The sequence below is a fragment of the Rhopalosiphum maidis genome, chromosome 2 (genome assembly GCF_003676215.2).
Source record: "Rhopalosiphum maidis isolate BTI-1 chromosome 2, ASM367621v3, whole genome shotgun sequence".
Taxonomy (NCBI): Eukaryota; Metazoa; Arthropoda; class Insecta; order Hemiptera; family Aphididae; genus Rhopalosiphum; species Rhopalosiphum maidis.
In genome coordinates, this window is record NC_040878.1 from 26,660,256 (window position 1) to 26,687,449 (window position 27,194).

At 23.1% G+C, this 27,194-nt stretch overlaps 1 protein-coding gene across 2 annotated transcripts in view; it reads left to right on the top strand.

Moving 5' to 3' along the window:
- The first annotated feature begins 1,677 nt into the window (after positions 1–1,677).
- Positions 1,678–27,194, top strand: part of LOC113553866 (sex peptide receptor-like) — a 126,789-nt gene continuing 101,272 nt past the window's right edge. For both annotated transcript variants that reach the window (XR_003405218.1, XM_026957420.1), the window contains exon 1: positions 1,678–1,794. The gene's annotated coding sequence lies outside the window, so the exon portion shown is untranslated. The remainder of the gene's footprint in view (positions 1,795–27,194) is intronic.

Consider the following 27,194-nt stretch of genomic DNA (forward strand, 5'->3'; position numbering starts at 1 on the left):
GTTAGTATACGGTTCTCCCTGACGTGTACGTACCGAAATTGCCTATTCGTCGCGCCGGCTAGTAAATATAAGCGAAGACAAACCGTTTTGCACACAAAATATTATAATTTTAGTGAACTGTAAGGTCACTTTGTCCTGTACTGTTAATCCACTGGGAAGGTTTTAAACTACAGATATTTCAACAACGGAGAAGAGAAATATATTCACAGAACTATTATGTTTATTCTTCAGAAAAAAGGTTATCGTGCAACGTTAAACTTCTAAACTTCGGGAATAAAAAAAATAACAAAAATCAAAAAATTATTTTTAACAGTAAAAATGCTATAATTGAAATTTATATTGTATATATTATGTTATGCATACTAATACTGTTTCGGCCAATTATTCATCTATGTAATAGAAAATAAAAAAATATGGAAAATAGAATATGACGTGTCTTACCAGATTTATTGTCGTACCTATCATTGCGACTTCTCCAAAATCGTAATTAGTTTCAAATGCCTGTATTTAAGTAACCTACTTTGTTTAATTTTTCATTATAAATTCTAGGCACGTAGTCTACAACGCATTTACGTATTTCAAACTATTTTTTGTCTACATTGCTATACGATAATGTTAATCGTTTTTTTTTTGCGACGATTAACGAATTTGTGATTGAAGCGACTTTTTACGGGTAAAAAATATTACAATATTTTAATAAAGAAGTTATTCATTTATTATAATAATTATATTTAACAATATTTTTTCACAGTGAATTTAATATTAAGTTAAATTCTGATGTTTGGATTGATTGATAATTTCTTTTTCTTTTTTATGTAGCTAAATTAAAAATCAAATGAGTAGTTTTCACAAATTAAAATGTTTATATTAAGATTATAAGTTCGTGAAATTGATTGTACAAAAATATAAAATATATATATTATTGGATCTAGTGTTTACTTTGTTTTAACTACTTAAAAAATTATATATGTTGATAAAAATTCCAAGAAGTTTCTAGTAACTGCAATATCTCCATACCTTCCAAAACTATAATTATGGACCTACCAATAGTAACTTAGTATATATTGCTAAATAATTCAAAAACTAATCGTTTGAATTTTGATTTCAATACGTTGACAATAAAAGTTTATTACACCATGAAATATTTCTAAACATAGTTCAATTTATCTTAAAAATTTGAAAATATGGTCTTACAATATATTTAAAAATTTCAAAAATACTATTTTGAATAACTGTGATATTTTAGAAAAAAGGTGACGAGCAGTTTAGTAAATCACACAGTATATATTATATTTACAACATACTTTATAAAGATTGTTAAACGTAATTCGGTGTATACTACGCAGGTTTATGAGGAATCAACGGCAATTGTACGAAAGCTTAACGTTAGTAAATAAATACCAATATATGTTTCAAACTTAAGTTAAGAATCATTGTTAAACCCACTTAAAGAGAGGTTAGATGTAATATTATTATATTTTAGGCAATGAGTTATGGTTGTAAGCTACAGCTTACATTATTCTTCGAAAAATGGTATTCGTATACTCTTGACTTTACGGGTGTCCTAAAACTTTGGTGTAGGGTCTCTGAGTTGGTGGCAGCGCCACTAACGGGTATCCAGATACAAAGCGCGTGTTATATTACGTGATGTAGTGTTCAAGCAGTCGTTATAGAACCGTCGTCACTGGTGTATCGTTTGGACCGGTATACCGAGTTACCGGTCGCGCCGAGTGTGATTTTAAAACATCATAATATACTAGAATTATTATTATTGTTACTGTCATCTTAAATTGGGTAAGTAGTTGCTATTAATTATACGGTATTGTTGTTATTTTAGTAGATGTAATATGTAAAAATCAGTAATATTAGTATGGCTTAGTATAAATAGCATAGTGTTAATGTCTAGCAGAAATATGAACGTAATTTGTGTTTAGTGATTCTAAGATTTGTAAGTGTACTTATATAATAGTTAATTACTCAGCGATGAATTTTTAAATTTTCATATTAATACAAAATTAATTTCCCCTGATAGAATTGTTGATACCTAAAACCCCTAAAATTTATGATGCTACAATATTAAGGTTAGGTTTTAAAACCTCAAAAATATTCAGTTATATAAAAACTGAGGTCAAGCGAGATGAAAAATTTCGCAGTGTATTTATAATTATAATATATTTAAGGTTAAACGAGTTAACTTTCGTAAGTTTACTATGTCGAAAAACTTATAAAAGGTTTTCGATTCTAATCACTAAATCACTAACATAGGATTATTCCAAAATCACCTTTGAAAAACTTTTAAATATTATATACACATATATAACTGTATCATTATTTTGGAAAAATAATTATTTTTCTGAAACGAAATTTATTTGATATATATTTGTGATCATTAAGTAATTATAATCTTGTTGTAATATTTATTTCGAGTTTAAATAAATTAAATTGAAAATATATTGTTCATTAAAACAGAAATAAGTTAAATAATATCAAATACCTTAGTTGATCTTCACTAATTAGATACCATCGTCAAATTTTATCTTAAGACATTTCGTAAGCTTTTGTTAAGAGTTGTTCACAGTTGGTTTGAACTTTCCATAGAATTAAAAGTTTTTTAACCGAACATTTAACAACAATTTAATAGTTAATAAAATAATATATTAAATTATAATATACAGTTATACGCTAACTGTAAAATTATAGGTTTAAGAATAATTCAAATATATATGTATATATAACCAAATTTATATTACGTAATAATTAAATAAACATATACCTATATCATATCAAGAGTGGATCAAACCCTTTTCATTAAGATCTGACTAGCGTATATTTTTTCTTTGGCGATCGGCTGCATATGAAAATAAAATTGGTCTGTACAAAATGACATTGTAATAGTGATTTAGATATTGTTGATATGGAATATAGCAATAAAGATGCCAGAATGATATTTATCGATAATCATTTTATTTGTAAATGTTATAAATGCACATATGTTTTAAGAAATTACTCTGAATTGATACAAATAATATGTTATTGACCAATTATTAATTAAAATTGATGAGTTAGTTTTGAATCTAATGACAACTTATTGCAAACGATAAACGGTTTTGATTGAAAGAAGATTGGAAACACAATCTCTTTTACAAGGATATTATTATTAATTTATTTTCTATTATTAGATTTTTATGTTAAATTTATTTTTTTCATAAATTACACATAATATATTTTATTGTTATTTATTTTAATACTATAAGTATTATACAATATTGTTGTTAAATTATAAGTAAATATCACAGATATTTATAAGAAAGCTGTGAACAGAATCGCAGTATGATAGCTTAAAATGTAGTAAAAAGCTTCAAATTTAACAAAGTAATTAAAAATTAAGAGACATTTAAATATCTAAATCAAAATTTCAATACTTATTTAATAAATGCTATACATTTTTGATATTTTTAAATTACTATTTTCGAGATCTTTTTACCAAGTATTAAAAATTGTAAACTATATTTTCTTATTTTAAATACCTATAAACAGTTTAAAATAATTAGTTAAAATATATTAAAAAGTTCGTTGCGTATAAAAAAATATGATTTAAGTAAAAATTAAAGGTATCAAGTTTCTTTAATTAATATTTATAGAATTACAACGAAACTAGGAAAAATATTTCAGGAGACATTAGTACAATACGTTTAATATTCAATTTCATCAACCTTTTTTTATCTGACTATTTTAGGCTATGTATGTAAAGATCCCATTGTGTTGTCAGTTTCAAACTATTTTTTGGAATTATTTGTACTCTTTGGATGTGAAAAAAACATATATACACAGATCGTTGTATAACGAACGGAATCATCCGCACAGTATCGAAGAGACGCTTTGTTATACAACGAAGGTTATTATAACTATTTTTTTTAAATTTAAGTTAAAATCAACTTACTAGTTAAATTAAAAAGTTTTTAAAAATTAACTTTTTACTGTTTTATGTCCTTCTTTTGGAATAATGTTTTAATTTTAATCTTGGTAATTATTATAAAATTAATTTATTTTTGAACCGAAAAAAATAATAAGTCGATAAAAAAATTATAAATTTATATATTTTATGTTTTGAATGAAGTGATGAATGTATTGATTTTACAATGATATGTAAACGATTTATAGTATTAAAAATACTTCGATTTTCAACATTGAATATAGTTTTTGGTAGTGAATTGTTTCTAGATGGAAATTTTGAAGTAAAAATGGAATATTCCCGATACTTTTAAAAATAATTAAAAAAAATGAAAAAAGAACTACACAGAAACAAATTTTTGACAAAATTGGTTATATTTTTTTGGCTTAACCCAAAATGAAAAACTGTAGATACTTGAAATTTTCACCAAATGTTAATATTATTGTTTTTAGTGTATGGTATAATTTTCTAGATATTTTGACTAATTTTAAGCTATTTATAGACATTTTAAATTTTAAATTGTTTTTATTTTTTTTTATCTATAAATGTTAAATGATAAATTTTTTTATCTGGGTCATAAAATTTGAAAACTGATTGAATAGTTTCTCATAATCCATTAATATTTAAAAATATCAAAAATATATAGGTGTAATTAGTTTAAACATTTTAAATTCACATTATTACAAAATTAATTTAAAGTACGTACATTTGTAAATTATTTTATAATTAAAAATCTAAAAAAATTTCAAATTTAATAACTAATGATTGAAAATTAAATATCTACTAGGTTTCTCATAAGTTATTCATATTATATGTTCTATATACGATTTTGTTAAATTTAAGATTTAATTACAGGACATTGCTTCGAAATAATCATTTCCTTTTCCCGTTTCCTGTTTCTAAGTTTATCTGGCGAATGCTTGATGAATTAAAAAATAATATTATACTTGTTAAGGGTTACAAAATAAATTGTGTCTAAATAAATATTAGATTAAATTATTGTAAATGCTACATTTACATAATTATGTCTTATAAATAATTCTTTGATTATTTAAAGTCCATAGTGGGTAATACGTATGTCTCAAATCTAACTTAAATAAATATATTTGTATTCAAACATTTACATATCAAGATTATTTTCAACTTAAAATACATACTTTTATATTTTTTAGTTTCTACATGAGTTTTTATAAACAAAGTCTACATTGTTAAATTCGCTTCATTGATACACCCATGTATTTAAATATTGCATATAATTATATAAAACATACTTATTTATTATTTTATTTTAGTTTTCTGGTAGAAAAGCTTTTAAAATGTGTATACTTTGCACTAAATTATGTAATATTTATTTAAATGTACGAATCTGGTAGAGTTATTTTTATTAAAAATATACTATAATTTAAATTTCCATAAAATTGTTATATGAATGAATTTAGTACTAAATTATTCTAACCAAAAAAAAAAAAGGACCAAATACCTACTATAATACATAAATTATATTATATTAAAACATTGATAATATAGTAAAATTATTAATATACATTTTTTTTTAACCATATACAATTAATAGATAACTATAATTATGTATTATCTCAATAGATTTTTAATTTTGTTATCACTTATTTTTAACTTAATGATCAGTATCTACAGTTGTAAACAATTGGTATGTATAAGAATTTTGTTTATATTTATATAGTTTAATAAAATTAGATACGATATAAAAGATACATTTTATTAAAAAGAAAAATTATTTTGAGTGGATGTCGATTAAATCCATAGTATAAAAATACCTTAATAATATAATTTTTCGTCAGTTATCGTCAGTTTTTTCTTTAATATACAAAAACTATCAGGAAAGTTAAAAATTGACCTCTTTAAAGTCAAACTCATTTTCGATAACTGACCTTAAAACATACTACATAAAATTTATTAAGTACCTTATTCATCAAGTCATGTTGTTTACTGAGAATAATAAAAATTAATTAATTATTTTTTTTTCGCAAAAATACGAATACCAAAAATAGAAATAGAAATATTCAAATGTAATTGAAAATACGACGAATAAAGAACTACCTGTTTCAGATCAACTAAATCAAATCAAAAATATATTTTACGGTGATGATTCGGATGGTTGATCTTTTTAACTAATAACAAAGAAAATATACATATTAGCAATTTTATAAAAATAAACTTTTACAATACATATCTGCTTTAAATTTTAAAACAATTTTAAACAGTACGCCAACTAGAAAAGTGATTAAAATATTAAATAATTAGCCTATCAGATATCACGCACTTAAAAATTCATGAAAAATAGTCCCTTTAAAATTTTTTATCACAATTAAGAAACAATTAAAATTACAGTTAAAAATCGTATTTTTAATGTGATATAATAATAATGTAAAATTATATAATATTATTATATGTATTTAAAAAACTACGTCTTTGTAGATCATTATAAAAACGATACGAGCATAACACCTATGCAATACTCTTAGTTTTATATATTTTGTTGGAAAATACGCACGAATTCATATACAAAAAATACCTAATTTCTTTGTGCTTGTGTTTTACTAAAAGGTTTTTGGACGAAACGAAGATCAATGCAAATCACTCAAGCCCAAAGGATATTCAGAATATTGTATTATTTTCGAGATTTTGCGGTCTAGAATCCAATTTTAGATTTTTCTATAAAGACTTTTTTTTATTTTTAATAGACTCACTTTTCTATTGTTTCATAAATTATTATTTTTTTCATTTCCTTCACGACTCTGATTTTTACTGATTTCGTATTTCATAAATGCTTAAAACTGTTTAAATACAGTATAATAAAGTATGGTAAATTAATTGATGTGTAGAGATTGTATTATAATAATTTATAAATATAGTTATGTACTTGGTAAGTGGCAACAACGTATTTAAATTAAAATGATTTACCCATATCTAAATTTTACCAACAATAATAATATGCATTTGTCCGGCTTACAAAATTATACAAATGTTTAAAAATAGTAACTGTGAAATTGATTTTTTTTTTAATATTTTTAATTAATAGTCGTAGTATATGAATTATATTTTGTTATTTCGCTCCAAACATTTAACATTTTCATTAAATTGAATACAGTTTTTATAAAAGAGTTTTAATAAAATATTAATTTGAGTAAAAGTATAAATACTTGTATTTATGACATGACATATTATATCATAATATATATTTATTTTTTTGAGTTATTAAATAGTATTTTGATATACATATAACTTATGTTGTAAATATTACGTAATTGTCCAATAATAACATATTTTTATTCAAAATGTAAGCATTATAATATACACTAAAACATTTAAACGTACACAGCGAGTGTTAATTATATTATAATACACAGATCATATGAAATATTTACTAGTTTCGTTTCACAGTGGTTATATGTTATGTTACCTCCACAATTTTAAATCTTTCGAAAATATTAAAATCATTTATTCAAAGCAAAACACGATTGAAATTGAGCATGCTAAAACTTCTAAATTTTCGGAAAAGTTCTCCTAACGTTTAGAGAAACTATTTTTAAAAACATTTTCAAAGTTCTATGTAACCTATAAAATAGATTATTTTTTAATTTATAAAGCCACTACGACATAAAACTTTTTGAAAAGCTTCTTCGTTCACCCAAAAAATATAATGAATAATAATAATGATAAAATAATCATTTCTCTAAAGTCAATACATTTTTAACTTTTCTAAGAATATAAAAATAATAATTGTGAATATTATAATAAAATATATTATTATATAATATTCTGAGTATCGGCCCAATGTGTTATTTATAGTTTAAATAAAAGTTATTATAGTTGGTAAAATATGCTTTTATTAATATTGATTGTTTTATAATATTGTAAGTCCTAACCAATATTTCAGTGAATTAAATATTTATATATATATTTGTACATACATTTTAAATTTCTGTACAAATAAATGTACGTCATATACTCATATAATATAAATGTTAAATTTAATAAATACAACTATACCATACGTGATACGTGAATATAAATCATAGTACAATACTTGAATAATATAAACTATAAATATATACACTCGTAGTTACACATAAATAATAAACATATACGATATATATCAAAATATGCTTATTTTTTGCCGTATAATACATGGATTGGTTGTTTTTAGTGATGGATTTTCTAATGAAAATAATAAATACAACACTATTTATTTATGGCTGTCGAAAGAATAATATATACATTATGTATTTAATTTAGATATTTACACGGATATTACACTATTGTGTAAGCACCATACATGTTCATTGTAAAAAATGTACTTAATTAAATAATTTATCGTTGTATTTTCGATTTTAGAATATATTCTTTGATGATTTACGTAATTTTATTTAAATTTAAATATAATAATAGATTTATCGAAATAAACAGTGACACTATAAAAAAGTTGATAAAAAAAAATTGTTTATTTCTTAATTTTTTACCATTATTTAAATCATACTATTATCGATATTGCTCTCAATTAAATTTGTATTTTTTTAAACATAATAGATGTTAAATCTATTATATTATTGGTACTTTTAGGGTGTGCCACTATGTTTATTTTCGTTCCCAATTTGTTGTTTTATTTCTAACTAGTAACTACTAATCTAATATAATACTTGTGTATCACTATGAATGCATCCTTGCTAAACTTGAAATGTATACATAATAATTTGATACGGTCACATATTTCTCATAAATTGTAAAACATGAACATCAATGTAGATAGGAATGTATCGTGGTTAAATTGACGAGATTGTGGCGGTATAGTGTTTGCAAGTTAGTTACAAATTACATAGTGCGCAGGGTTAGGATCGTAAATTCTTGGGTCATGCGTTAGTTTTTAATTTTTATTCCAGACGCATTTCTTAAATCATCCACCATCTCGAGCTCTGCATACACTGATCAAGTGACAACTGGTAAACTAGTAGAAAAGGCTGGTATAGCATTTTAATATTTTGTGAAAATGTATAATTAAATTGGTATTTGTTATATTTTTTTATTTTAATTTATATTATTACTGTAATTACCTCTTACGAAATTATTATGAAAGTACGATATTTTATAATATAAAAGGTTCTTTTTTTGTATAGTTTTATATATTATGCTTTGATTATATTTTGTTCTATTTATTCGAAATTAAATTAAATTTATAACCGTGTGCCTGAAAATACAAAGCTTACTATGTTTAATCTTTAATCAAATAAAATAGCCGATAATTATTTAAATTGTTATTTTACTCGAATAAATGTTATCTAAATAGTCAACTAAATATAATTTTTTTTTAAATAACATCCTACTTTGTAAGTGACACAAAAATATATTTTAATTTTTTTTTTTATTCAGGATAAATGTACATACAAAAAATCGTTATGGTGGTGGTTCACTAGTAATCATTTTCGGAAATCATATAATATTAATATAATGTAATAATTATAAAAAAGCTAATGACGGTGTGAATACTAACGTGAAACACTACGTACAAAATTATATTAAAAATATATTAATTGACTTTAAAATTCATGATTTTCCGTTTTTACTATAACATGACAATATATTCACGAATATATAAATAGTTATCAATTAATTTTATAAATAATTTAAGATTTTTCACAATGCACGTCATTTAGTATTACCACAAAAGTATCAAATCGATCATTGGATTGAATAAAACTTCCCAATCTATTAACTTCTATTAATTTCTATCTTCAAGGTATAATAATAATATGATAGTATATATGATATAATTTCCCCCATATCTTAAGAGTTAATACGGCAAACAATAGTAGTAAGTCAACTTTATGTTGGAATTGAATAACATATATATATATATATATATATAACTGTATGAGTTCTAAAATATTTATGCCTTATGACTTTATGAGCTCGGTAGATATTTACATTAAATCAAATAATTTATGGTCTAGGTGACTCGGTGATATCATATAGAAATTACCGTAAGGGACATAATATTGTATTGGTAACAAACTTTCAGTGAACTTAATCAAAGACACGTTAACATTGATTACGTGGTTAATTTTCATTATTTAGCTACCTTAACGATAGTATTAAAACTGTTAAGAATGTACATATAAAAATATCATATAATTGTACAATATAGATAAGTCCATTTGATCCATACATACCCGACATAGAGTTTATATAATTGATGGTGATCTAATTATTTAAACGTCAGTAAAAACATAATGAAAATATAATATTATTATAAAAATTAGATTTAAGTTAAATTATATAAAATATTTGTTTTATTTTTTTTAAATTATAGTTCATTCTCGTGTTTTATAACTATTTAGCTTATATATCTAGTAATATCAAGATAAACGAGAGTTCAAACTGATATTCAAGTCGATGGATATGTCTTTCAGCTAGTAACATACTTCAAGTACCTATTTAGCAACTACTATACATAACCAAAACAAAATGTACAACGAAATCGATTTGAGAATTGCGTCATGAAACAAGGGATATTATTATGCATTGGGAAAATTGCTTAAATCGAAATTTCTATTTAGAATATCAAAAGAATACATAAAATAATATGCCAGTTTTTTAGCCCAGTTATTGACTATATGTGAAAGCTGGTCGATTACTAAAGAAGATGATGAAAAATAAACATCTTTGAAATAACAGTATAAGAGTATTACGACGGATAAATTGCTTTATAATTGAGAATGTAGAAAATAATACAAAACTAAAAAAATCAAGAAATTTACCAAATGTTCCAAAAATCCGTATTTGCGTGTTTGAAAAGTAAAATATTATGATAGGCTGGTCATGTACGAACATCTGAAGTATAGCTAATAAAAGTTTTATTGGAAGACTGAACAGAAAAAGAGCAATTTTTTTTTAATCAAATCTTGTCGAAATCTCTCAGGGAACAAAGGTAGAAGCCGCGAATACAGAAATAAGTAAAGACGCGTGATAGAGGCAGAAAACCCCTTCGTGAACTGTAAAAGTGGTATGAATAATTGTTTTATATTATGTATAATGACATGTAATACTACATTTTGTAGAGGTAGGTATAATAATTTGGGGAACAATATTTCGTGTCATTGTTCATATTTTTATTTTAAATGAAAAAAATAATTTTAAATTAATTATATACGCTTAAAAAGACGCACATATAAACACCCGTAAACATTAAACCTAAGTATAATAGGTAAATATATATAGTAATGTATTTGAAAAATAAAATTTATTCAATTGCGCAATTTAAATAGTAAATGGAATGTTATAATAATTATATTATTATAGAATATCTATTATCCTCGCATATAAATGTAAATAAAATATTATATAGAATTTAAATCAAACTTATAAATATTATCGAATAATAATAAATATTTAATGATTTATGGAGTTATACACCATTTTTATTAGTAAAAGAATATTTGTAATATATTGTTATCTATTGATCCTAATTTATTGTATTATTATTAATATTATTACTTTATTGTATCAACACTTGTATCCAGATAATTATAGTGATTATTTTGAAATAAACAAATTTATTTTATCGTTGGTGAAATCATTAGATAGGATTTAAATTACCTTATAAAACAATTTTTGATGAAATTATGATTATGAAATTCACTAATTTGGTCTGTACCATTATCAAAGTATAAATGAGCCTTTTTCCCTAAATATGATTGCAACATTTGTCGCCTATTATTAAGTTGAGTTTAATATTTTATCAATCTTGACTAGAACATATTAAGTTTAATAAATTAGAAAAAAAAGGCATTATAAGTTATTGTTTTTAGACTTGACAATTTAAGAATTTGGTACATGAAATATTTAATTGGATATGTAAATATTGTTTATAAAAAAATCTGCAGTATTTATCATATTTTATAATGTGTAAAATGTACAGCATACCTATATGAGATAATTAGTTATAATATCGTTAATTAAACCACATGAAATCTATCTAATATATCAAATATCTTTATTCACATCACGTGCAACAATAAGGCACGTTTTGACTGACGAATGTCAACACGGCTGACATAGGTCTTATAGTTATTCCTTTATAATCTATCTTGCTTAATAATAATTATAGATGTGAACATTAGTTACAAATAATACAACATAGAAGAAGAGTCAAGTATAGAATTATACAACTAAAAACATTAATTTAATATTTATTTAAAAAAACATAAATAGTCTTATTCGCTATATTATAGTTTAACATTGTATGTATTTTATTTAAAAGTATATTAAACAACATCTTCTTTAGTAGAGTTAGAGTTAAAATCTTTTAATGATGTGGAATTTTTAAAATATTAAAATAATCGTATATTATATTGTTAAATATATTATTTAGTATCCTTATAAAGTTAGCAGTACAGCTACAACAACAAACACATGAAAAATATCCAGCAAATTTGTTGGTAATTTGTAGAACATTCTTCATTCTTGAGTAAGTTTAAAATGTAATTGTTTTAATAATTTTACGGGTTAAGTTATGTTATTTAAATTTATAGTTACTCATATATTCATAACTTTATTTAATAAAATACTTTTCGATGTATAGGTGTAATAAATTTATTCTATTTTCGAGTAATTTCAAGCATTAAAGCTAAGTTTAATCTAACACCGTGATTTTAAAATGTGACAATTTACCTCTGAATTCATAATTTGTACTATATTCCACCATTATTTTTTTTTATTTAAAACCATAACTATGAAAGATAATGTATATAGAGGCAGGAGAAAAATTATTCTAGAGATATATATTAAATTAAGTTCATTTAATTTTAAAATAATATTAAATCAATAATTATGGTGATTGACATTTTAAACTAATTGTACATTACCTTTAAACAAATTTCTATGATAAATATGTAATATTGCAATTTATAAACTAATTTAAAATATTTATAAATATATGTATTACATTTGAATAAGTATATTATTATATTATGGTAATTTAATTAAAGGACAATAATCTTTAGTAAAGTTAATTATATTATAATCGGTTTAATTATAAATCGTAGTTAGTAATCAAATTGAAATTTCCAAATTATATATATTATGTTATTTAATAATCCAAAAGTTGAATTTTCAATATCAATTTAAATGTTGATGCGTTAGATAACATATATTTTACAATGATGTCATATAAGTTTTGTAAAGGAATAGTATTGATAGATTTATTACTTTTATTTGTTGTATGTTTTTTTTTAAAAAAAAGTGAAAAGATTTTCATACGATATTATACAAAATATATTATCACGATTAAAAGGACAATTAAATGAAATTGCAAAGTTTTATTTATTTTAATCTTAAAAAATATAAACAAGTAGAGCCTAATATATAATTTATTTAAATCACTAATTTTCATAAATTAAAGAGTCAGTAAAAGATAATTTAAATATTTAAAGTTTTTAAATATTGTTTCATGACAGTATGTATTATTTGTTTACCTTACAGTATCTAGTATTCCTGAATTATTGATTAATAAATTTAAAATAATTATCTATAGTTTGAATGACAAATTGAATGATGAAAACATTATGCAATACTTTATATATTATCGACAAATTCATTATAATAATATACCGGTAACAAGCTGTGTCGATGTAAGATAAGCAGGATATGTTTGGAAAAACCCTGCAAGGCATGTCGTACGGCGTGATGTATATGCAATATGAGTACATTACTGCTTCAAATAACATTGTTTTTACATCAACCATTTTTGTTAGACGTGCCCGTAGTGTAGGAATAAAGATTCAAGAGTTTTATAAGCTACTGTTTTCAATTAAACAAAAAAAAAAAAAAATATTTATTGTTGTCAAATTTAGCAGGCAACCATTTGTTAAGTCCGTAACACCAGCTAATCTGATTGCTCAGAAACGCATGATTTATCGGTAATCCCATCGCGTATAATAATACGTGAATAATACAACTACACACTCGCAGGGAAATGTAATTTTCTTCCTAGGTTTATATTTCCCGTGATCAGATAATAATATGATACTGGCCGTTGTACTGAGATGTATACCAAGTTGCCCGCACTCACATTAAACTAAATTGCATCACGTTAAATGTTACACATATGTTGTCCCTGTTTTTTTTCTTATATATCTTTCAAAATAAATTTAATAGAATAAGCTATATTCTATTTACTTACAGACCCATATTTAGCAGTGGTTTTTGGGTGAAAAAAGATTTCGCTCATTAGATACCTAATGGCAAACGTTTTCATGCGTTGGTCAAATATGTAATTACATACCATTATTATGTTTTTAATAAAAAAACGTCATGTACAAATGCGTTTCTCTGTATTCATAGGCGATATCGTAGTTTATCCAAAGATGATAAATATCTAAGATAAGTAAGTTTATTGCTTTGATTTGAAATAATATAATACATTAATATTAAAATAAAAAGAAATGTACTATTATAATGTATTGTAATTATACATCACCTACCAGTTCACTGACGATTTCGAAGAAAATAAGCTTGAAAAGGCTGAAATAGTTTTTAAGATAATCAAATTATTATTCGACCCCGGAGCGATAGTATAATATATTTCTTACGTGAATAACCGATAACGAAGGCCGAGGCGGTATTTTATTCAAGAAAAGGTAAATTTATTATAAAATGCAACATTATAACTCACGAAAAAAATAATATATTGCTAATTTATTGTTTCAATGAGTAAAAATGAATGAAGTAGATAATATTGACATTGATATTGTTCAGTTCTGGTAATTAATTTATTACCTATTTAAAACTTATTTAGTTCTATAGTACTGTATTATCTTAAACGGATCACCCTGTATTGAATTAACTTAACTAAAATATTTTATAATCGCTGAAACCACTGAATGTAAAACAAAATTATTTGAAAACGGTAATTTGTTTGTTTGTTTCACTGTTTATTTATTAAAAGAACACACAGCGCAAAAAAAAATGTTCTTCAAATTATTTTTAAATGCTAAATCATTGTAGCCAGAACTACCATAAACGACTTTGTCAAGATCCAATCTAAAAAAAATATTACTAAGGAAAAATAGGGCTATTTGGAATAACTACGTGACGTTATTGGGTTGGACTTGGCATAATTGCCTATCTAACGCGTGTAAAAATTCCACCCTTTACACAATGATTAACCAACTTTAACATTTTATTTTTGATGTTTCATTTATGTAGAACTATTTAATTTTTCGTACAAAAGACAATAGAATTATCAGAATTTCAATATAATGTTTAATTTATTAAAAATACTAAAAGAGTTATTTTTGTCACGTATACTGAACAGTGAACGCGGATGGGTATGCACCACGTCATGTCGTGCTGCTGCGGTTATAGAGGCGCGTACATAACAAAATTTGCTTTTATAAGATTTTAAATATTTAAAAAAAAAAACAAAGCATTTAAGAAAAATTCTACTTCAATTAACGCTTACAGTACATAAAACACACCACATCTATAAAACAAAAATTGGAAAATATACTTTAAAGGTAGGTAAATAATTTACTTATTATTGTGTGAAGCGAGTAAAGTGTACACGAATAAGATAGGCAATTACTATTCAAACTCACCTAATGACGTTTTACGTTTTTTTTCAATTGCTCATCAATTATTAAATAATATGAGTATAGAAACGTTAAACCTATATACCATTAGGTATTCTTAGAATAAAATAAAATATATTTCAAATTAAAAAAACTTATTTTTTGTGTCTTGTGTTACTTTAAAGGTCTGTATAATATAATACATGATATACAACCCAACATGTCATATTCATTCGAATTGTTATTATAAAATATTATTTTAGATGCTGAACAGAGATTTCTATTTTAGTTTTACTTTTTACAATGGTCCGTGTTATTATTATTATTTTTTTTTTTTGTGGCCGGTCAAACTTTTAGTTTTAGAAATGCTCCGATCTAAATTTTCAAGGTGATTTCTGACTTTGAAACTTGATGGGAGGAGTTTGAGTTGCGTAAGTCAAAACTTACAATATTTTTCAAAATAATTGGAGGAATAAAAATAGAGAAATGCAGAAATGTTTATATAAAACTACATTATTGATCAATATTCAATATAGATTTTATTTTTTATCATAGTTCAAAAATCATCAACTGTATTTAAAAAAATTTAGAATACTATTTTATTAAAACTATGAAAATACAATAATTTTAATTATTTTTGTGCTATTTACAGACATTTACAGACAATTTTCAAAGTTCAAACGATTTTTTAGGATTTTTCGAATAATGTATGAAACCTTTTTTATTTGTAAAAAAAGTACAACTAATAAAAAAAGATTTAAAATTCAAGTGTACATGGTTTGTTATATACTTTTTTTTACAGTGACTTAAAAATATCAAAAATATTTATTATGCACAATTATTTTTTAAACATTTCAATTTTAATTTTTTTTTGAATAATTATAATTTTATTTATTTTTTGACTTAGAAATAATATTTGCTGATAAACTTTCATTGATCAGAAACATTTTTCGTACTTAATGATTTGTCATTGAATTTAAATTCAACACACCTATTAGAGTGACAACTCAATAAAGAGGTACACTTGATAATTTATACCTATTATAATGCAGAGGTATTTCATAGGGGTTATTTTTTTAACCTTTAAGAAGTAATGTTATTTTTTAACTCTAAATTCTGCGTATACGAAGTAATTATATAACTTATACTTTCAAGACATTTCGATACAATAAAAATACATTGGACCTCAAAAGCATTATCATGAAAATAAATAAATTTGTACCTTTTATCCTTTAGTATTCTACTATTGTATATTTTTGGAGCTTGAAAGGATATAATATAATAATATAAACAACAAAATTACTAAGACAATATGTAAATGTATAATATTTAGTATTCATATATGTTAATAAATTAACAATACTATGAGCTCAATTTTTCTAATAAATTCTATAATTTATATTTATATGTGAGTGATTTTCATTTAATGCATAGCATTAAGTAATTCTAGACAAATATAATATTGGAATATAGTGAGAAAGTTAATAAAAACATAAACTCTTGCAAAATAAATAATTTCTCTTTGTATTAACTGCTTGTAAAATTAAAAATATATTGATTTTCCATTTAATAAAAATCATTAATAAATTATGAGACCTATAAAAAATTAAAAATAATAATTTCTTGTGAACATAAACATACTTTTTTGTAAAAGAAAATTGAAGCATCTATATTGTTGAATACAAATTAAAAAAATATACTCGTAACAAGTATGAACAATCAATTTACAATTAGTTTAATGAGTGAATTACTAAGAAATACTTGTAATGAGTCCCAGATATTCTTTAATTTTAATTTTAAACAAAAAGAGATTAAAATAAAATCAACGTTAATTATAAAATTATTCTTAAACAAAATAACTTAATATAGCTATAAAAAATGCATAAATAAATACAGAATTATAAGTGATTAAATTGTGTGTTAATAATAATTACTGTCTATTTATAAATATGAGGTTTAATAATATTCATTAGAATGTTAATATGTTGTCAAAGATACTTTTTGGCTTATGATTGTTCAAGCGTACGTTGTTTAAATTACAATTTTAGCACACAAATTTACAATATATACACAGATATTATATTTAATTTAATTAATATGTATAATTAAATTTATTATGTATAATCTAGTCTTAGAAATACTATATATATTATTTTTATTCACTAAAAGTAAAGTTTTAAAATAATAATTTAAAAAATATATATATATTTTAGGGTTATTATACCTGTTTTATTCATATGTTTTGTAAATCTTATCGAAATGTATAATTATTACGTATTTTTAATATTGTCTTCTACAATTTTAAGAACCAAATTTATAATTTTATTACGTTTGAAATTTTATGGATAATATATTCTTAGACATAAATAATTATTTAATTTAATTAAGACTTGCCATAAAATTATGAAGTATTAAATTTTATTTAATATTCATGATATGATTCATAATTAAAATGTGTGACATTTTAAGAAGAAAATTTAACGCCTTAACGGATATTCAATTAACGTGTATCCTCGTAAATACCATAATGAATTACCCACATGGTTTGGTTAAGTTTCGCAAACTATTTTCTTAAAAACATATTTCGTATTTGTATTGTATTTTGTTTACGTGATATTAATACATAAATGAGAAATTTGTTAGCAAGGATGCTATGTAAAAGTCACAGAGTAGCTGTTAACTCTGTCATATAACTTGTTTAAACTTAAATAATTTTAAGTCAGTCCATGGAATTCATTACTTACAAATTAGAAGTGTTTTTTAAGTATATAGAAATAATAATAAAAACATTTCTTTATTTCTATATTTTTATATTGTTATAAACTTATAACTTATTACATTAATCGAAGCTTTCCTAAATTTTAATAAAAATAGTTATGATTGACAATTAAATTACCTGGTGTATAAAAGTAAATCTAAATATATTTTATGTAAGAGTATAACTCTTATCATAATATCATATTCTAATATGACGTAAGCCAAATGAAATGATTTTAAATAGTAGAATAATATTAATAAATCATTCCAAAGAGCATTCCAAAGAGTCGATCTAAACAGAGGTCGGTTAAAACCATTCGTTTAAATTTATTTAATAACCACGCTTAATGAAATTTCTTCGATAGTTTTTAACGAGTGTCAGATGTTAAATTTTAAACATTTTTCAATAAAATTATTTAAAAACCATAGTTTAAATGAAAAAATATTTCTTTTTACTTCCTTAACTTAAACAATATAACAACGACACTCTGTGTTTATTTAACAGTGATATTATAGGTAGGTAGTGGATACTAAGATTTTATGAATACTTCATATAATCATATTATTATAATCAAACGCGGCAATCTAAACAGAAAGAAGTAGTTATAGATAAAACCGTATCATAGGCAAACATATAGAAATTATATCTTCCATAGTTCCGTATCTATATAATTTTAAATTAGAAAGCAACATGAATTTTAATTCTAAAATTGACTTTGTATAAAACTTATTTCTTATTTAATAGTAATATTTAGACCAAAATGTTCACAGAAAACACATTATAAGTAACAAATATAAATGTTTAATGAAAATAATGATTTTGTATGAAATTTTCAATTAAAACTTCAATACCTAATGGAGAAAATGTCAAAGTAAAAATTGTTTATTTAATAGAAAAAGTAATGGAAAGTCAATTTTTTTAGTCACTTTATTTTTGAACCTAATGTTTTGTTACTAAAGTTGATGAAAGAATAAAATAAAACTATTTGTATTCGTATATTCTATACAGGGTTATTATTTTAAAAGTAAACTCTTATTTTTTTTCAAATTTATTGAATGGTTGCAAATTTCTAATTTTATATTCAAAACCTGAATGTTTTATAAGATTTAGTATATATAACAATTTAATTTTGAACTATTTATTAATTAATTAAAATATGTAATTAGATTTATGAGTGAATTGGGAATGTTCAGAAATTTCCCGATACGTGTTGGTGCACTACTCATATTGATACTTTAAATATTTACAAGTTATAATTTATAACTCAAATAAAATTAAATTTGTAGTATATTGAAATTCTTAAAAAAATTTTGCTTAAAAATATGGAATATCCATCGATGTCGTCTTTTAAAAAAGTAAAAGTAATATGTAATAACTTCTAATTATGATAAAAATATTTTATAAACGTTAATATTTTTTATATATTAATTTTTATTCATCTTCCTATATATTCGTAATTAAAAAATTAAAATAATTTGTTAAGAAATAAATTACGTTTACTATAAACTAAATTGAATTCTATACTTAGTGATTATTGTTGAATTGCAATAAATAAACAGTAGTAATTTACGCTAGAAGTAATTTAAAATAAAAGAGTTTCTAGCAATTTCCAATTTATTGTTTAAATTATATTTTATTTTTGACTGTGCATTAAACAAATAAAAACATATATTATTGTATTTTACACTAGATATTAGAAAGTACTACGGTATATTTCGTGGTACTGTAACAAATATATATTTGATGGTCTTTCCCTCCAATCTTTAATAAATAGAAATATAAGAAAATCCAAAATGTAATTTCAAACGCGTTTGGGAAATAATTAAATGACACGATACTCTAAAATAATATACGACTGTTAAGGGTAAATCAAATACAGATGAACTTAATAATTTAATGCTATACATTTTAAGTTATCTCCATATAATTTATATTATAGTATATAATTTTTATTTTAAATGTCAAACACTCTGTCATCTCTGTAACACTTTTTATGTGTAATGTACCTTAAAATATCGTTTTACCATTCGAAAAAAATCGGCGTTTTGTTTTTATATACACGTTATATTTTATATAAGCTATTTATAAATTTATATTTATTTAGTACCAGTATTCCATGAAAATTCGCTGATTTGACTTTCCGAAAGCAAGTCTATGAAACAAATTCAAGTCCTAAAGTTTGCGATAGATGAGTCCACTTTTGATCTGTTATAAACTTATTGCGTAGGTTCGTAGGTACAAATGCTTTGAGTTTATAATGAAAAACCTTTAAGTTGTTTGTGTTGAAGATTATACAATAATAGTTTTTAAAATATAAGTTTTTACATAGATATAATCAGATTAAAATATAAAGAAATTATACTTAAATGTACAGTATGGAAGAGAATAAAAATAAATTTAATTGCGAAAAAAAACAACGAAAATAACAATAATAATTGGAATCAAGTCTGACAAAAACAAATGTTATCATTATTATTATTTTACGTGTAATAATTAGTTACTATTAAGTCATTTCAAAATATTTTTCATATTATATACGACTTACTAATTATAATTTGTTTCACATATTTCATTGTTACATATTTATATTTTATTTTTATTTTTTGATTCATTATTTATGACAGTTTGTATAGACTAATGGGTCATTTTATGCCTTGTCTTTCTCTTATAGATTCTAATTGAATAATATTGAACCAATTGTTTATATTTTTAAAAACTATAGTAAAACAATTTTTTTGTTATTAATTTTACTGGTAAAGCTCTTAAAGACTTAAAGTTATTCAAATGTATTAATGTAGACCCTGCAAGCTATTTATACCCAAGAAAATTCTAATTATTGTTATTATTGATTTAGATACGTAATTAACGTAGATACTAGATATACAGTCAACCTGAATGCTACAATCGGATATATAAAATTATTCACTTGATTACCAATAATTTACATATTAAAAATAAATAAATAATAATCCAATTAAATGAAAATGCTTGACAAATTGAGCTTCTAAAAACTAACGATTTTACTCATGATGTTATACATTCTAATGATTTAATTTTTCCTACAACTAACCTATAGTTGTCTATCATATTTATTAATGGTGTTTTAAAAATATTTTAATTACTTTGTTAATATTTATTCGTAAAACAGTGTACAAACATATCTTAACAGTTTATTATAGTTTATTTATATAAGATTTACTGTTCTTAATTTTTTTTTTTTTTTAATCTATTATTTATGATAAGCTTATCAAACTTTTGTTTTTTATGCAGTAAATATATATAATGCATCTACTCGTAAATTATGTAGTATTTATGCATATGTACTGTGTATAGGTAATGCTTGTATTTGTAATAATTTATTCCATTAAAGTTATTTGTTACTTTGATCAACACTACAACTGTCAGATTTACCTACGACCTTCCTTTCCATAAAGCTTATATCTAAAAATAAATAAATCACTTTAAGTAAAATTTGAAAGCTTACTTGCATTGAGTACACTACAGATTTATATAGCATATTATGAAAAAAGATATTTATAACTGGATATTTTTTGTTTAATAATCTTTCTCGAAATCATAGTAATTAAGTGAATATAATTATTATAGATCCGTTTAAAAAGATTTTTCCTAAAAATTGAATTTTCAAATAAATTTCATACATGTTGAATTTAGTTTAGCACATAAATTTAAATGATAATATTGAAAAAATGGCAAGGTCATAAGAACATATTAAATTGTGAGTCATACGACACAAAATGCAAATGCATAATGTGCGAATAGTAAATATGTATAAAATAGCTTATATAATAATAATAATAATAATATAATTATTTTAGGAATTAGGATCAGTAATTTTTTCAATAATTCAGTAAATAAATAAATACTTCAGGGCATGTTGATGTTGTCTACAACAATAATAAATACACACATTTATAAATCATATTTATGTAGGTTAAAAAGTGTTAATATAGCATATATTTATTGAATAATGTTTATTAATATTAATTAATATAAATATATTTATATATATGTATGTACGAGACAAGTCATATAATACCTTTCTTGTATATTATAGACAGTATAGACTATTTTCCACAAATATCAATGCTAAAATATACATTTGCCAAATTCTGCAAATTTTTTTTTTAGTTTTAGAGTAAAAATAATTTAATAACCATAAAAATATTGTTAATATATTAAACAAATAAATTTAAATATTAATATTTCAGTGTTATTTAAATAAAAAACTGAAATGTGTAAAAATCGATATTTTATTATAAGTTAGTACCACCACATGTTATTAATGTGAAACGTTAATTTTACTAAGGGTGGCATAATTTGATTTTGGGCGAAGGAATATATATGGATTTTATCCTCGTATAATTTTTAAAGCCGCTCTATAGACTGAAGATTAGTGAGATTGGCTTTATTCACTGTATTAGGTTATATTAGTTATATATAGAAAGGTATAGAAATGTGTTATAATCTTAAATGGAATGACTACATAAAATGTGTAACGAACAAATTAAGAAAAATAATGTATGCATTTAAAAATTTAACAGATATTTTAGAATTTTAAAATAATTAGTTTAGTTTATCAAGCATTAATAGAATCCATAATTAATTATGATATTTCTATATGGGAAGTTACCACATTTGAAACAACCATTGATCCATTAAAAAAAATACTAAAAATTATTCTAAAAACTCGAGATACCACACAAAATACTTATACAATGATATGAATGTACTACCAGTAAAAATATTATTTTATAAAGCTTCAGTAATTAATACAATTAAAAATAACCTAACTTATAAAACTGAACATGAACATAATACTCGACAAATATCTAATATTAAAGTACCAACTACACACAAAAAATGAACACGATCCACATACTTATGTATTGGTCCAAAAATTTACAATATATTACCATTAGAACTAAAACAAAGCAACTTTTTCAAGATCCTTAGAAAAAAATCACACTTTGGTTACTACAGGAACAAAATATAGACGACAGACTCACAATAAATGTGTAGGATTATTATATTATTTACTAATAAGTAATATTAGTTAATTTATTTTAGTAATTATTGATAAATTTATTAATATGTATTATTTAATTAGACAATTTTTTACACAATACTACATAATATTATATTATATAAACAAAGAAAAAACATATAGATACTTATCTATACTGATATTTTAGTTGTGTGAAAATGTTTATTGCAAATTATAATCTTTTAATTTTGTATTTAGTAGTTATTGAATTTATTTAAATTGTGAACTTATGGGTCCACACTCGAACATGTTTAGTCTTCAATAATTCAATCATATTTTATTGAAGAATAAATTAAAATTAAAAATAAATAAAATAAAGATATTTAAAAGTTAACAACTTTTTTATATTTAATTTACTCATCTTATACATCAATTGAATATATATCTAAACATGTTTATATCATATAGACCATACAATAAAACATATTATGATAATATTTTTTTCCGATAAGAAGAGCTTAGGATTTTAAAAATCATATTAGATAAGTTATTGGACGAATTTCGATTTTTTTTTTTTAAACAACTTTACAATAATTGATCACTATTTTAAACAAATTTGAAATAATGCTACTTAAGTGTGATTATACATACGGTTAATACACATGTTATTAATGATCAAATAATTACATATTAATCACATAAAATATTATAATAGTTAGCCTGACTAGTTCAGAGTACACGACTACACGAGTAAAAGAAAACAATGGAAACTCTTAAGTATGAAGTACAGTAAAGTTCACCCATATCACCTCAGCCGTAAATCATTTTTATCTCGATCGTCAACCAATTTCCTTCAGGTGGTGTATATTCGTGTAGATATTTGAAGAGCATCATGTTCGGCACTGACAAGAGAAAAATTCATTTTCACCACACGCTCAGATTTAGGCTTCAGTGTTGCAAGGGATTGCGGTTTTCTGAATAGATATTATTATTATGTGAACGCACCCGGAAATTTGCGGACGCACGCATACATATATTCGAGTATTAGACGTGCATAATATTGTTAATTATTAAGTTATTATTATTAAATTGTGTGTACAGCGATCTGATGGGTTGAGAACATTCAAATATTACGTACGATAAAGTGGAATTCTCTCAAGCATCTATTCACTCTATACACGGCCCGATTGCCAGAATACGATTAGGAATTACATTGTTCGATTATAAATATGCGTATTAACCGCAGTTACAGTAGATGAATATGCATTTTAATAAAATAATCCTCAATTATACAAAATAAACAATTATCTTACAGTTTTTTTTTTAATAATCATATATTTAACCGTTAGTTCTATTGAAATTCAGCGTACTTGCCCTTTTTCATAAATAAAAACCATACTCTTGAGATTTTTTATGATTTTTGAATCATTTTATTCCATGGTTTGAAATAAAAGGTACCTATACGAGTTATGACGTCCTTCAAATTTTCGTTTATTTACATTGAAAAGTAGATATATTTTGTAATGTCCAAGAGTCTGAGAAATCCTATAGATATATCGCTTGAAAATTTAATTTTACATGTGTCCACTCACTCCACTGTCCATAGATTAATTAATTTTATTTATTAATTAAATATATATTTTTACTTTATACATAAACAAGTATATAGGTCTAAAATTATATTTTTTATGTAAACTCTTTTATAGATGTAGACATTTTCAATAATGTCATCTTGTCGATAACCTTTCATTTTAAACATTTATACATTAATTAATTATAAGGTACTTTTACTAAATATAATTATATTATATGTCAATTTCAGCTTTTGGCTCTTTATATTATAATGAAAAATACTAAACATATAACAAAAATGAACCTAATAGATGTTTGTTGCTGATTAATTAATAACTGAGTCATTTTATCATCTTCTATATAATATTGTATTAGTGTTCATCGATAGTATTGTTTTTCTTGATTACATAAAAAAATACTTAACTAAACTCTATTATTTATGTGAAACAAATATATAAATTATCTGCAGATTATATTATTATAAATACTTTAAAAAAATAATGTTTTGAATAATATACCTTATTTATCGAATATTTAAGTAATATATAGTTTTTAGTTTCAATTTTTACTTTCTTGATAATTGAAATGAAAAAAGTCTGAATTTTTATTAAATAGGAAAATTATAAAAATGTAACTCAGTTGTAATGAATAGGTGGATAATTAAGCTAGCTATAATAAAAATATTAATGAGAGAGAGATCCGATATCACACCCAAGCGGTATAAGGATTTGAATCCACAAAAACGTCTGCGTGAACAATCCTAAAATTTCTATTTTTTAACTTTTCTCCAAAACTATTATAGCTAAAAAGTTGATTGATAGCTCATTAAAAATGGATTATCAAGTAAATACAAAATGTGAGATTAAATATTTTTAAAAAAAATTATTTAATTTTTCAAAGTTAAAAAAATAGTTATTTTTTGCTAGATTTTCATTTAGCGTGGTAGATTCAATCGTTAACGCACTACAGCACCACAAGCTATAAAGCTGAAAAACATAAAAAACTCCCAATAAAATGTATTTTAATTTTTTCTGAAGCTCTATAGTGAATTAACTATAAAATATAAAGTTCTGAAAATCTTCACTTGCACTGTCCTAGCCAATGTGAATCTAACAAGATCCCTAACAATAAAATCCGCTCTCCGGTTTCAGAGATCTTTCTCACTAAATGAAAATGAAAATAAAATACATTATACATATATATTGCATACACTTAATACATTTCTAAAAATTGAAAATCAAGAAAGTTTACATGCCAATCTCTGACTTAGCAAGCGTTATTTTCATATTTTTAAGTATGCTCTATACTATAGGCCCATAGTCAAGTATGTATCTTGTAAAATCGGTGACACTCGAATTGCCTTCCAAATTTAGGTAGGTGATCTTTTTTTACTCGAATTGCCTCCGACGACACACTAGATTATTAATATTGATAATTGTACGTGTAATATCGAATTCCGTAATGTTCAAAAATATTATTTTTAAGACAAACAATATTTCCTAGACTGGTTAATTTAACGAGTTTGCGCACATATTCTAAAAACTAAAAAAACAACTTATTTACGCACAAAACTACCACTATTTTGGGAATAGTTGAGCCTTAAACCAAATGGTTTGCGCACAGTTACCTTTTAGTCACCTTGCATGTTAATACTTTTTTATTACTAATTGTTAATAATTAACATTTGTTTAAAAGTAGCTACATACATTTTCCTTCTTCTTAACAGACTTAGGACAACGAAAAAAATAAAATACAAACATTTTCACGTTGCAATTCGAAAACTTCGAAAACTTCTAAATCCATGTTCAGTAAATATAGTTAGGTTAGAGTAACAAAATATATGTATTCACGCTCAAGTTCTCGAGACGTATTATTTGTAGGGAATTTAATATTTCCATACTCTTTATCGATGATTATCAGTTCCCAGATCGATATAGATAGGTAAAATGTGTACAAACTAGTTATAGTAGTTATACATTTAATATCATCGTATGACCAAACAAGTTCTGGTGTTATTTCAAAAAATGTGAAAAAATTAATCAACAATAATGATAACACCTAACCTATACCAATAAAGTATGTATCTATCTACAGTAATAATATATTTTATACAACAACTGAATTTTTAAATTGTAAATTTATTTTTATAAGAAGTGTGTATCTTCAATGTAAATTATTTAATAAATAATAATCTATATTAAAATCAAATATTTCTTTTTTTTATAAAAAAAAAAATATAGAATATATTATATAGTTATAATAGTTAGTTATAATAGTAGTTTTATGTTTGAATTATTGAGAACA